This window comes from Oryzias melastigma, linkage group LG24, assembly GCF_002922805.2.
Source record: "Oryzias melastigma strain HK-1 linkage group LG24, ASM292280v2, whole genome shotgun sequence".
NCBI lineage: Eukaryota > Metazoa > Chordata > Actinopteri > Beloniformes > Adrianichthyidae > Oryzias > Oryzias melastigma.
In genome coordinates this window covers 11,461,968-11,472,796 of record NC_050535.1, presented here as the reverse complement: position 1 = coordinate 11,472,796, position 10,829 = coordinate 11,461,968, and the positions used below count along the sequence as shown (strand labels likewise).

The following is a 10,829-nucleotide window of genomic DNA, read 5'->3' as shown; positions in this document are numbered from 1 at the left end:
TCAAATATCATTTAAAACAGAATCTTGGTAGAAAAAAAACAAACACCTACTTCTGCCTCCTGCTGTTTTCAACAAATTTAGCCACCCGTCCTGTTGTTGGTGTCCACCTCGAGAAAGTGCAGGTGAAATTGTAGCATCGTACGCCACTTCAGTGGAAAAGTCTTCAGAGATGCTCAAATTTCACAATGGTTGTAAATGATACATATGCATATTGTTGTTGTATCCATTGTGTTGGATGGACAGGTCCCACCATTGGGAGCTAGAATCATAGAGGAAATTGATGACATCTGAGGTCATGGAACCTTTTTTTTTCTATTGAGTTTAGTTGAGGGCTACATGCGCTCTTGCCTCACAGTGGGAACCCCCAGGTTCAATCCCGGCTAGGACCTTCCTGTGTGGAGTTTGCATGTTCTCCTGGTGCATGCGTGGGTTTTCTCTAGCCACTCCAACTTCCTCCCACTGTCCAAAAACGTGGTTCATAGGTTAATTGGCTATTCTAAAGTGTCCCTAGATATGCATGTGGGAGTGATTGTGTATCCTGCGACAGACAGGTGACCCATCCAGGCTGTATGCTTTGCCCAACAGTACCTGGAATTAGCTCGCACAACCCTGAGACCCTGAAAAAGATATACCTCGGGTTAAGAAAATGTGTAGATGGAGTTTTGTTGAACTCAATCATTCAGGTCATATTGGACATCACTGAACTTATGTAACCACAAGATGGCACGATCCAGTGCTTTCATGCACCTGTCCCTAGTCTGAGTAAAGGCAGTAAGTTTTTTTCTGGAATGGTATCTGGATAAAACCAAAAGCCAAGAACAAAGCTTTCATACTGGACCATCACTGGTGATGTTGATCTTTAGGGGGCTCATGGTATTGGAGCCAGTCTTGGTTAAAGAAGGACAGAAGGAAGGCATGCTCGTAAACACACAGCAAAAAGGAAAGGCCAGAATGTGGGTGTAAAATCGGACTTTTCTACAGTCAATGGGATTGGGAATTGGTGTTTCTTGGTTTCATCGTGTCCAGAAAGGATTATGGAGACTTATTTCAAACATGGCTTTCAAAAATAAGTGCTCATCACCGATAAAGTGAATAGAAATAAAAATGCTTTTTCTAATCTATAATTTTTTGCGATGGATAAAAAAGAACAAACATGCCTGATAATATCCGGTTTCTAAAACAGAGAGGCAAATGTTTGAAGGTCACACTCGCTTTTGTCATAAATCTTGATTAAACATGTATCTAAAAATGATATCATTCTAATTGTCTTTTTGAAAAGCAGTGTGCAGGTCATCCGCCTGTCTCCTAAAGCTCTCCTGAGAGCCCAAGATCCTTTTTAAGCTCCGCTGCGGGGCAAAGCTGTCTGCTGCAAGCTGTGAATGGAAACTAGACAAACCACAAGTAGTTCTTTCTGTTGGGTTTTAATCAATGCCTGCTAATAAGAATGAAGTTTTTCTTATAACTAAAGAAACTTGCATGTTTTTTTTTTTCTAGTATTTCTATTGGCACATGTTGAGATATTTTACATTAACTATTGTTTAGATAAAAACAAATGTCAGCTATTTTAAAATAGAAAAGTTGCATTACATGCTATAATGCTAGTGTGAATGTTTTTTGCTGATAGTCGTCACTGAAGGTGCTGAAGCTTTTTGCTGAAAATATTTACGAAATTTACTTTAATTTCTAAAGGGATTTGCTGAAAATGCAAAAGTTATTTGCAAAATGTTACATTTGCTGAAAGACAGGACATTTTGTTAAAGAACTATGTAAGAGCACTGAAGTTGACCTAAATTTCTGAAAAATTTATAGTAAAATTGCTCAAAAATCCCTAATACATGCAAATTTTGCAAAAATATTTAGTGAGTTGCTCAAATATGAGTTGAACTCCAAATTAGCCCATAAAAACTTCAGTTTCCCCAATGGGGAATATTTTGCTCTTTTTTTTTTTAATTATAAAGTTCACGAATACCAAAAATACAAGCAGTAATGCCCAGAACAAGCTGAATATGTAGATACCAAGATTCCTGAAATCACTGAAAGTATATTTGAATTTTTATGTGCATTTGAAAAGGACCAGGAGAATCACTATAGTGTGAATGCTTACCAAGCATTTGCACAAATACGGACTAGGCCCTGAAATTATAATTACCAGAGTGTTTGTACAAGTCAAATGTCAGAACTTTCCTTAAAAGTTGGGGCTCAGATGAAGGGATCCATTAATACAATTGTGTACACGTAGACCATATGACCAAGCATTAGTCACAACCTCCCTTATGGGTGGATATAGGCTGGATGACCAGAGTGTGATGTAAGGACATCCCCTCTAAGTTACATTATCCTTCTAAATACTTCATGATGCGTTTACTGCACACACGACAATTGTCTGTTCCGTTTCTATGACTTCTATTGAAGTGGTTGCATGATCCATACGGGAATACAATCCAAAAACCCACGCCCGTACATGTCAACCCTCTCTACGTATGTCATGAAGGCTTTGAATGTGTTTTAAAAAGGCACACAAACACACAAAAACACACAAAAAAACTAAATATAGGCTTGTTTTTCCCACATATGTATGTTTTGGAGAGATTTATACAAGCAGATATTTATCTGACTGAATGATTGTAGCTTACTTTAGATGTTCCAACAATAAAATCATGTAAGGAAATGAAAAACAGCTATGTCTCTGTGCATCAAATCCTGCAAAAAATGTAGCAGCCTGTTTTGAATGCAGGAGGGTTTGGAAATGCTAATGACCAAGTTTGCTGTTTTATACCTCAGGGCAGTTCCAGAAAATGTGTTGCAAGCGCTGCCTGCCTCCTACTCACACTCAGAGGATGTTGCTGCTGAGAAGTAGTATTGCAGCTGCAGAAACCCCAAAGCCTATCTTTTTATTTGTATGTATATATATATATATATATATATATATATTAAAACTGAAGATTAAAAAAAGCTCAGAGCTTTGTCAGTTGGAAGATGCAAAAATGTGTTGTGCAGCAGGAAATCCACAACTCAGGAAAGAAGACAGATGGCACTGGATTTTTTTTAAATATCTTTCTGAGTTGTGATCAGAAAAGGCACATATTTGCCAAATTGAAAGTGCGTAGGTGTCATTGTGCTGTGGCAGCAGAGTTCGGGTGAAGCATGGGTGGGTGGTGGGGGTTCAAGTGAAAGCCTTCTTCACCAGGAAGAGAAAACAATAAAGCTTTTCAATGGGGCGAATCTGATTCTTAGCTAACCTTCAAAGCAGCTTGAAATTAAAGCGTCGTTTAAAAATTCTATGTGAAGCATGGTGGTGGGGTGATAATAATGAGGGCTTGTTATGCAATTTTAGTAATTGAGCTTAGATTAAACTCATCTATGGATTTGATTATTATAGGCAAAGAAACATAGTTTCTTTCTACTACTTTCTATCCTATGTAGCGTCCAAATTTTTCGTCTTCTATGTTTCCAAATTTTTGGGTCATCTTTATTGCTGGTGCAATCCTCAGTTTGTACTCCAACATCTTTTGTGGCTTCCTGTTTCTTTGCATCATTTACACACATAAAACTTTGGAGGAAAATCTGATAAACAAGGATACAAGTTGGGGAAAACCTGTACTTGATATCTTTTTCTTAACTTCCATGATTGGATATCAGAAAGTAGGAGAATTCTAACTACTTGACCTTAATGATGAAAAACAACATAATGATTGGATATTTGCTGTAGTCTTAACAACTCATAGACTTTCTTTCAGGCAACTTTCCAAATCCTTTTGACAACTTTTTTTCTTAAACACAACTTGCAACAAATCTGGAAAATATCTAGACTCAACTTTGAAAACCTGCATAGTTCATATATATGTGTGTAAATCAATCTAAATCAGCTGATTTGCATTAATTGCGAACACTTCAAAATGTACTGGTGTTGATACACCAACACTTGGAAAATGGATGTGGGTACCAGATTGATTCAAGCACACTTTTGCTTCTTCTTTGTTTCAGATGACTATAACAACCCAAAAAGTATTATCTTTAAATAACAGACCCCTTTGGTGTAGATTGAGACATTGTGTTAGCAGTTGCTTCTCATTGTTGGAAGTTGACTATAGTTTGCTTTACCTGAGGTTAGGAAATGCAGTTATCTCTCCAGAGTGAAGAAAATTGTGTTTTTTTCCAGCTGGCATAAATGTACAAATTGCGGCAATTAACCATGATGGGGTGTTTAGGTATTGGTATTGTTGTAAAACCTCCAATCAGAAAACGTTTCATCTTGTGGCAGAATGATTTCTGTTGGCAAAATTGCTCGCATATTGATTTGCACCTACAAATTGCTTTTAGGCACCTCTGTGCTCCTCCTAAGTTTGATTTGTCTCCTCTTTTGGTATCCAGTCTGGATAATTCTTACAGCATCCAGACCCCCTTCTTGTTATATTGGCTCCTCTGTCATCCCTCCCTGCGTGACAAGCCGACGCCGTTAACGGTGACTCCGACTGCAGAATTCACAGTGGATCGGAGCCACTGACATGCCTTCTCGCCGCGTGATGGATGCTTTTGTCGGGTGCGCCTGCTCCAGAAATTTCAGAGCAGTCATTTAGTTTAATGACCTGCTGGCGTTTTGTTGTGGACCAGTGAGGAGAAAAGGGCGAGGGCAGCCAGGGCCTCCATTACAGACGTCTTCTGGTCACGCATCCCCACCTTATTCCGTCCCCCGTTGGCGGAAAATTGTCTCCTGGGCAGAAAGGGACAAAGTACCCCGTTACAATCCATTTAGCACCTTACAGAAACAGCAAAGGAAAGGGTTAAGAAACAAGAACCCCTTAATGCTTTAACTTTTACCTCCCGATTCCTATCTTTATTGTTTTTTTTTTTCTATCGCTTTTTTATTGTTGGCAGGAAGCACAGTCCATCCCCACCTAGAAACAGGAGGAACAAATGAGCCAGTAAACGTTTATAGACAATGGAAAGGAGCCTTGGAGCCACTTTCTCAGAGGAGAAAGGTCATTAAAGCAGTTGGAGAAAACCAGAAAAGGTTAACACGACCAGCAGCTACAATTAACGTCAGAAAATGATCGGAAGGAAACAACAAACGACCAGAAGAATGTGTTACGGAGGTCAAAACTGCTAAAATGGTCATCAAATGAGTCGACCGTAGAAAATGAGACACACCCACGATATGTTTTAAGATTGAAATAAAAAAAAATATAAAGTTCCTGCCAAGTTATAAAATGAAATGAACCAGAATGTAGAGAAAAGTGTGTTAAGCTAAGTACAGTCTATGATTCAGGAGCTTGTAGAAACACGTTTAGTAGCAATAACTTGGAGTAATCATTTTCCGCACAAGTCCCCTATAATACTGCTGAGAAAATATGGTCCAATATTCTTTACAACCTTTCTTCCATGCAGTGATGGTCATGGGGAGCAGCTTAATGAGACTCACTCTCGGCATTTTACCTTGTTTCAGGTCTTGAGTTTCATTTTCTGTTTTACTCCTTTGCTGTTCTTTGGAGCATCATTCATGCAGTTTTGTCCAAGTTTGACATCTTAATAAAGTGGAAATTAATGAGCATTACATTTACTCATGAAACTAGATCTATGAATGGCATAACATGTGACTTGTGCTAAATGCTGCTAAGATGAGTCAGTTTATTGTAAAACTTCATATATCACATCATATACTGAACAATAATTAATGTAAAAGAAGAATGTTTTGACTTATGTGACCCTATTTTCACTTTATGTCATTTGGACTAAAAGTCTTGTGGAAACATGCAAAAATGCTATAACCTGACACGTTAGCTTTCTAAGATAAAGATTTATCTTCTACTGCTTGTTATAAAATCCAATGACTTGGATGACGTTTAGCAAGATTTTCTACTACATTGAAATTCATCTACGGAGGGCGCAAAGCAAGTTTTTGTCACACTCTTTTTATCTGTTTTTATAAATATCCAAGTTAGCTTAATATGTTTTGGTAGCTTAGCATGTGTGGCTAATTCCTTATTCATTTTGTTACTAACAGAATATGTAGTCATTGAATGATAGTAATTAGCTTTGCTAGCATGCATAACAATTTTTTAAAGATGTTGGGCAACTAATTGCGACTTCGCCATTTTCTAACCAGGTGATGTTGGTGGGAGTGATTGGTCCAAGTTGGTCTGAGTCATCATTTCTATGGTAACGACTCTCGTCAGTCAGGACTGAGCTTCTTGGAAAGCCACACCCCTTTCACTGGAAGCAGGCTCTCGAGAATCTGTCAATCAAACATTTCGATTGTTTGAGGCGGGGCACCACGTGCTCTTACTGAGTCATCTGATTGGCTAGTTTATAACTTAAATAACTTGTGATAAATAAAATATTTATTATGAAAAAAAAAATTGGGTTCGCAAAAACATGCTAAAAAGAGATATCAGAGGGTACCTACTATTTTGAATGCTAAAGGGGAGGGGATAATGAGTCCAGTTCTAATAGACTGTCAATGGTTGTTACAATAGTTTCTTCACTATAATATGCATTAAAAAAGTGTGCCCTATAATCTGGAGCTCAATATAAAAGTATCAATATAAAATAACAAGCACCAGTTTGACCCAGCTTTTATTGGAGCCCGGGGTCTATTAGAGACCAGCCACTATTGGAAGATATACATATGTTCAAAAATGCCAAACAGCTTAGAAAACATGCTAATGTTTCACTGTTTTTGCTGTTAGCTAATCACTGACAAGTGATGAAAAAACTGTACATTTGGTTTAATACTTTTGTTTAGTTTTTGGACACTTTCACCCACAAATAGAACATAAATGTTGATTTATACTTGTAGACATTAATAATATAAGGCTAAGTCAGCATTCCATGCTAGCAAAGTGTTACGGTTTACCAAACAGTAAATAGAAAAATGACTAAAGTGTGCGAACATTACTACAACTGTTAAAAGACAGAGTAATAGAGAATTGTTTAAACAAAAAGAAAAACCTGTTTAAACCTTAGCATATTAAGAATGCAACCCTCAATGTCTCACAACTGCAATAGCTACATTTCAGGTTCAAGGTCAATTAAACTAAAGAAGAAGCTGCATCCACAACAGTCAGTAAAAGCTCCTTATAGAGAACATTTATGTATAGTATTTTCTGAGTAAAAGGGAAAATGAAAAATTGAATGCATGCAAAGATAGCCGCCACAAACATCTTAGTCTGTGAAGAATAGCATTAAAACAACAACAAAAAAAGGTGGAAACCATTTTTTATTAATAATATAATAACATGAAAAATCATGTTAATTTGTTTTTTAGAGGATATTTGTCCCTTAAAGTGGTGGATCTAAAACAAAAAGTATCTAAGAACTCTTGACATTAAGTAAACTCAGTAGTTATTGTTTTACACTCATGAAATACATGATAACTACAAAAAATGCTTGTATTGATAATAAGATGGAAACACTGAAAACAACTTGGACTTTGTTTTAGTGCTGAGATGTGCTGTATGGTCATTGTCTTTGCTGTGTTGTTGTGCACATTCAGGTGACATTAGTTAAGTTTAATCACTTCAATAAGGAGTATTTAATCTAATGTGGAACATGTTGCCACCTGTGTTCTTTGTTTCTTCTCACCAGTTCTTCTCTGACAGCCCATCTGTAAAAGAGAAACCAGGCAAAAAACTTTTGTGTTTATCCAAAAGTTTAGTTTTATAAACTTCATAGATCAGCTCATTTCATTCAAAGCTGTTTTGTAACCAGTTACAAAGACTTAAACCTCGTGTTTGTCAGTCTCTTTTATATTTTAACTGGTTCCTTTTGGTCTATTTGATTTCAGTTCTGTTTCTTTAATTCTTGTCTTGTCCTGTTTCAGGTTTTGTGTTTTCTCCCAGCAGTCTGATTTGACAATCATCCACAGCTGTCTTAAACTGTCCAACTCAGTGTGTATAAGTGTCTGGTTTTCAGTTCACCTGATTGGATATTTTTCTCCATCTGTTCATTTTTTGGTGTGTTTTAAGGTTATCATAGTCTTAAGTTTATACCAATCAACCCCAGCTCTTACATTTTGGATCTTATAAATAAAAAATGAAGCGATAGGAACCCATTTGTATTGTAAAACTAAGCCATGAAGTTTGTATCCTTTTTTATTTAAACAGTAATCCCGATATTGGGAGTTTTGAGCACAATTCCACAAATATTCAAGTACTGCATAATATATCTTCCAATAGTAGACTAGTACTCTACTATTGGAAAAGTACCCAGTAGGCAACTGACTATTATTCACCTCCCAGATGGAATGATAATGGGGGAATGGGTTTAAAATATTGTGCTATATCGTATTCACAACCACAAAAGTTAGGCAACAATACCAGATGAACGTGTCAGGATTTGACAAAAATAACAGTACATCAGTACAGTATTATAGCTACTGAAGAAGGGTTCCTGTCTCGGTCGACCTCCCCGCCCATGTGTTAAGACACTGACCCCCACATTACTCATGGTGGTTAAAAGTCGGCGCCAGTTCAAAGGTGCACTCACACCGAATCCGGGGTACGCGACAAATTTGCGTACCCCGCACCTATTTAGTTGCGCCACAAATTTGCTGCTCATCAGCTGTCAAAAAATAGGAGCGGTGTCTGTAGATTTCTCACATATGATGTATGGAAGACACGAACGATGTTGAGAAATAAGTTTATTGTGAAGACTTCAACAGAAACATTGGTAATCATGTCTTCTTTTTTGGGTTTATATGATTATTATTAAAAGATTTTCCCGGTACAGGGTGCTGTGTCTTTATGACAGCTGCTTCCGCTGTGTTTCTGTGTTTCTGTGGCTGAGCTTGAAAGCTGACTGTCTCAAATTGACTCGGGGAGGAAAAATAAAATTAGGAGACCTTTATCCTTCTTTTAATGTCTCGATGAGGCCGGAGACGGCAACCTCTGCACCCTGCAGCAGCTCTCTCTGAATCGCGTTCGGTGTGACTGCACCTTGAGCCATGTGTTTGTGTGCATGGGTGAATATGGCTGTGACTGTAAAGTGCTTTGGACCTTTGAAGAAGGTAGTAAAAGCACTATACAAATGTACACAGCTTACCTTTTTAGTTTCTATTATATTTAAAAGTATACAGTATTATAGCATGAAAAGCTGGTACTGTAGACATCCACGGAACCTTCTTGTTAATATTATTACCAAAACTGATCTGCACAAGTCTAGGTTTAGTCTGGAAGCTTTCACTAGTCTGAACATAGGAAAGCCAAAATGCTCATATTTATATACAAGCTCATATTTCATTTAACTATGATAAAATCTTCTAATAGTAACCCTGGTTTTTATTCAAAAAAATATTCGGACTACCCAGCGTTCAAAAGAGACTCTTAAAAAAGGACTAGTGGTGGCTAAATGTTATGACACCTCTTCAGATCCGACAGTTATTAGTAAAGGGCGTCAATAAGAGACAGCCCACTAATAGAAAATGCATGTGGTCATGAACCTAAGAACCCAAATTCGACTTTTATGTTGAAAATTTGTCAACAAAATCCTAACTTAAAAGCTATGAATACATTTGATTTGATAAAAGTGGAGAAATTATCAAATTGATTGTGATGCCGTGACATGGAGGCAACAATCCAAGCTGATATCCCAAAAATCTGTCGTCCCCTCAGCCAGTTTCTCCCGTTCACTCCAGGGAACAGTAAGGTGTTCCCAGATCAGCCATGGCCTACAGCCTCTTTAGTGAGCCTTGGAATTGCCCCCAGGCCTTTCCCCCAAGAGACACGACCGAAACTTCTCCATTGTGAAACACTCAGACTGAACTCAGAAAACTATCTTCAATACAAATGAGCGGTGACTCAGAGATGCTCGCAGATAATTAGGCTCCTTTTAAGAGCGAGTGCCGCCACCGTTTATGAGAAACTCATTCCAGCTGCTTGTGTTTTCATTATTCGGTCATTACCCAAAGCTCTCTGCCATAGGTGAGGATGAGGGCCTCTATTGGCTGATAAATTGACGGCTTTGCCTTTTGCCTCAGCTTGTTTGAAATAGCTAAATCCAAGTGTTCTGTTCCAAAATTGATGGAATTTTAGAGATTATCTATTTTTTTGGTTTTGCTTTTTTTTCTTCATCTACTTTGCTTCTGAAGGTTAGAACTAGTGTCTTAGTTTGACATTATTATGAACGACATCCTCTTTTTTCTTTTTGTACACTTGTGTGTTAGTTTTGCCTTTTCAACTTGAAGCAACAGGAAAAAAAGTCATAAAGATGTTCTGAGTCTTAATCCTTGGATTATTTAATTCTAATGTGGTTTTGAATTTGTAGACTAAATATATCTCACATTTGTGCATCGCATGCTCTTGGAAAGACGTCTAACGGAGTGCTGTCAGTTTTTGGACTGCCTTGCTACTCTGAAAATGTTCATATTATTGAATAATAAGCAAGGCAAGGGTTGGTTTGGCTTTAGCTCTCAAACTATGTGTATCTGCACTGCAATGAATAAAACATGTTTTCTATTTTTTACATATAAAATATGGATCTTGGAGGAAATGCATGTTGGTACTTGGATCTAAAACTCCAGAATTTCTTTCTTCAACAAAAAAAAATATCTGATTAACTGAACAAAACTTTAACAATGAAATTAGTACTTTACTATTCATCAAAAGGAAGAAAATTTATATTGGTGTAACTGGTAAAATCCCTCTTACCTCTTTAAATCATTGAAACATAACATTCATATGTCAGCTCATATGAATTTATTTTATAATTTTAAAACAAATGGTTTTTAATATGATTTTTATTCATGAGCAAAAATATGACTTAGTATTTTTTAAACGAATTGTTTGGACCATTCCTTTAGCAGGCTAACTGGGGCTTATAGAATGTAAGATGAA

At 37.2% G+C, this 10,829-nt stretch overlaps 1 protein-coding gene across 1 annotated transcript in view; it reads left to right on the top strand.

Moving 5' to 3' along the window:
- Positions 1 to 10,829, top strand: part of ptchd4 (patched domain containing 4) — a 36,580-nt gene that overhangs the window by 18,589 nt on the left and 7,162 nt on the right.